The sequence below is a fragment of the Quercus suber genome, unplaced genomic scaffold (assembly GCF_002906115.3).
Source record: "Quercus suber isolate HL8 unplaced genomic scaffold, Cork oak 2.0 scaffold_268, whole genome shotgun sequence".
Taxonomy (NCBI): Eukaryota; Viridiplantae; Streptophyta; class Magnoliopsida; order Fagales; family Fagaceae; genus Quercus; species Quercus suber.
Genome location: NW_027069724.1, coordinates 234970 through 238810, shown reverse-complemented (window position 1 = coordinate 238810; position 3841 = coordinate 234970).

The following is a 3841-nucleotide window of genomic DNA, read 5'->3' as shown; positions in this document are numbered from 1 at the left end:
TTTTTTTTTTTTTTTTTTTTTTTTTTTTTTTTTTTTTTTTCTTTTTTTTTTTTTTTTTTTTTTTTTTTTTTTTTTTTTTTTTTTTTTTTTTTTTTTTTTTTTTTTTTTTTTTTTTTTTTTTTTTTTTTTTTTTTTTTTTTTGCTTTAGTTAATTTCTTCTTATGTTGCCACACATAAACTTTTGAAAACCCATATTTTTCTATTCCATCATTCTGTTATATATGTGTGTATATATATATATATATTAATTGAATTTAAATTTTATAAGGATTCTTTATTTAATTTCCTATATTTACACCCTCAATTAAAATTTTACTATGTTTTATTTTCTTTAAATGGTAGACTAGATAATTTAATATATAAACACATTCATAATAATGATTATTAATAACCACCATAATTATTAAATTCTATATTTAAGAAATTTTTTTTAAAATAGTAATATTAAAAAAAAAAATTGTTGTGCATGAGTTAGTGATTTTTTTTTTTTTAATACTAAGTATTTTAGCTCGCACACGCAAAGGGGAGAGGGGAGAAGGTTTTAAAGAAATAAACAATGGTGTATATCCAATAGTGATTCTTATTTGTATATATTAATACACGCAGTTTGTAAAAGACAACATGCCGCAACACTTTTGCTATTAGGTTAACAAGGAGGGCATGACCCCAGAAGAAATCTTCAATGAAACACATGAGGAATTAGTAAAAAGTGGAGGCAAGTGGCTAAACAAAACCTCTGAATCTTGCTCAGTTGTGGCTGCTCTCATTGCAACCGTTGCCTTTGCCTCGTCGAGCACTATTCCAGGCAGCTTCAATGAAACAAATGGGGCACCAAACCTTGAAAGCCACTCGATGCTCACCATCTTCGCTGTCTCCTCACTCGTCACTCTTTGCTTCTCCATCATTGCCTTGTTCTCGTTTCTTGCCATCCTCACTTCTTGGTATGAACAAAAAGATTTTCATAGAGACTTGCCAAATAAACTTCTACTTGGCTTAACTTCTCTCCTTGTATCCATTACATCAATGTTGATTTCTTTTTGTGCTAGACATTACTTTATGCTTAAGAATAAATTGAAAGACAAGGCCTTTTCGGTATATACAGCAACATGCCTGCCGATAGTCTTCTTTGCCATACAACAGTTACCACTCTACGTTGATATTGTATGGGCTATTTTCAAGAAGGTGCCCTGATCAAGCTATAAGGCTATTTCTCTCTAGGGGTTTCTTCTGCATTCCAAAAACTTTTTATTTTTTAATATTTGTACTTCTTCTATCAATTGGGATTGATGGTGTGCTTAAGGATTGAAATATGGGATGCATTGTTTTGCTATTTTAAATTAATTTGGGATAAGATGTGTTTTTGGGCTTATGAGTTCAATAATTGAATAATTTTAGTTTCTTGAAAAATAAAATTAATTGAATAGTTTATGTATTTTAGTGAATCAATGATAGTTACTCCTTCCTCTCATATGATAGTGAATTCTATTAATTTTTTGTTATTGATAATTTCAATAAATACAAGAAGGGAAAGAGGCTTGAACTCTAAATGTTTTCATTGAAAACACCAAGAAAATGCCAACCAATATATTCTAGTTTGTTCAACTGATAAAGTCTCTTGTCATTGATAAGAGATCTAGGATTCGAACCACATCTACACTAAAAACCGATTGATATTTTAGTCTGATGATAAGAGCAATTATTATGTAATAGATGTTATAGGTGAAATTCTATTCTATTTATATGAAAAAAAAAAAAAAAAAAAAAGACGCTATTCAATTGAGCTATAGAGCCTTGTTATTTGAAGACAATGGGTTTGACTTAATATTTTAATCACCAAAGTCCATTTAAATTTCTTAAAACTTATGTAACTAAATCGTACTTACAAAAACTATTATCTTAACAACTAATAAATCACTTAATATTTTGACAATATAGTTTTAGTTTTATCCTTAAAAAAAACCTCTTAAAAAAAATCTCATAGTAGTCAACAATATAAATACTAAAATAGGTTCCTCATCATTTCAAGTCACTTGAAATGATGAAAGTATATTTCACCTTTGTGATTTTTTAACAATATTTATTTATTGGATCTATAGAGTATTTAGTGTTTTCTAATTTCTATAAGAACGATTAATTTGTATAATTATTTATTACGAGAGAGATTGTTTCTCCACTTAAATCATGTCCTTTTGGGCACCCATATAAGCTTTTATGAATAAATGACTCAAGTGATGCCCACAAATAGTAAAAAAATAATAATAATAAGTGGGCTTATAAGTACTTTCCAATTCTATTCGGTAAACAAAAACAGGAAAAAAGAAAACTAATTAAGTAATGAATGAACTAAACTAACAAGATTTTAGAAGAAAATAATAATAATAGTTTCCGTTGTAGCTCACCACTGACCTACTTACTCAAAAAAGTTTCAATTTCTCATATAAATAGCAGTACCTAATGGTGAATTTTCAATTTCCCAAACGGTAGCAAATGAATGAATCATTCAAATTTCACATCTTCCTCCTCCTATTGGTGATTCTTTTGCCAACGCGCTCTAATGGAGAATCATCGACGTGTGTGATGGTCTACAAAGAAGGCAGTGCTCCCGCTGTCTTTTAATCCCCAAAATGCCCCAGCTGGAAGCTCTCGAATTACGCTTCCACCACCACCACCGTAACCACTACCATAACTGACGATCCTTGCCAATTAATTGGCGATACTTCAAGATTGCAGAAAGTCCCAAGAGGATTGCACTATCTATGCCCTTGATATTCGCATCCCTTTTCTTGGTCTCTCTCTGGATTTTTGTTGTTAATTGCATTAATACCATTCTATTTAGCATAGATTGTAGCAAACACCCCTAAGTACTTCCATTTTGTTTCCTTTTAGGCCAATTTTGGTTGCTTGCTCAGGATTTTCAATTGCTAAAGATTTTTTGAGAGTTAATTAAAGCTACGAGAGATAGATTATGTTTGTTGTGGATATAGTTAGATCTTGAATTTGTGAGAAACATTATTTATATAAGAAAATTATAATTTTTAATTGTTTAATGGAAGCAGTTGAATAAAGCAATTAAATACTACATAGGGAAGTGATTAGAAATATTGAAAATCGTTGAAGTGATGGTTGAGTGATTATATATATATATATAATTTTTTATCATCATAAATTTTTGAGACTATTGGTAATTTAACATGGTATTTGAATTTATAATCTTAATTAATAATGTTAGAAACATGATAATTTTTACAACAGTTGAGTTGACAACTTATTACTAATTATCATTTTGGCCAATATCACTGATATTGGTTTCTAAATTATAAATAACAACTTGTCACATCAGCAATTGTGAGCTAATCTATATCATATATGAAGAAGAATAAATTAACCCTAAGACTCCAATTAGTATAAAAAACTTGAGATCCCATTAGTTTTCTTCTTTTTTCCAAAATAATTGACCCTAAGACTCCAATTTTCGAATTGTATTAACGATGGAGTGTCAAGTACTGTTTCCTGATAAGTCCATCATGGTTGCAAGGATTGCTTATCATACATTATGCATGTAATCTAAAGGGGAGAATAAGATCTTTCACTTTGCTCACGTGGGTATAACCGACTTTCTTTTTCCTAAGAACTTCTACCTCACCTTGAGTTTGTCAAAAGAAAGGTTTAATACATTGGACAAGGATTCATTATCTTCATATAATATAATATGGAATGCATGTAATAATATCTAGTTGTTTTTAGCAAGAATTTGAGACGAAACCTTTATGAGAATTTCGAAACATAACGTGGAACACGCAGCAAGTTAAGATCCAAGTCTTATGAACACAATCTTGGCGGA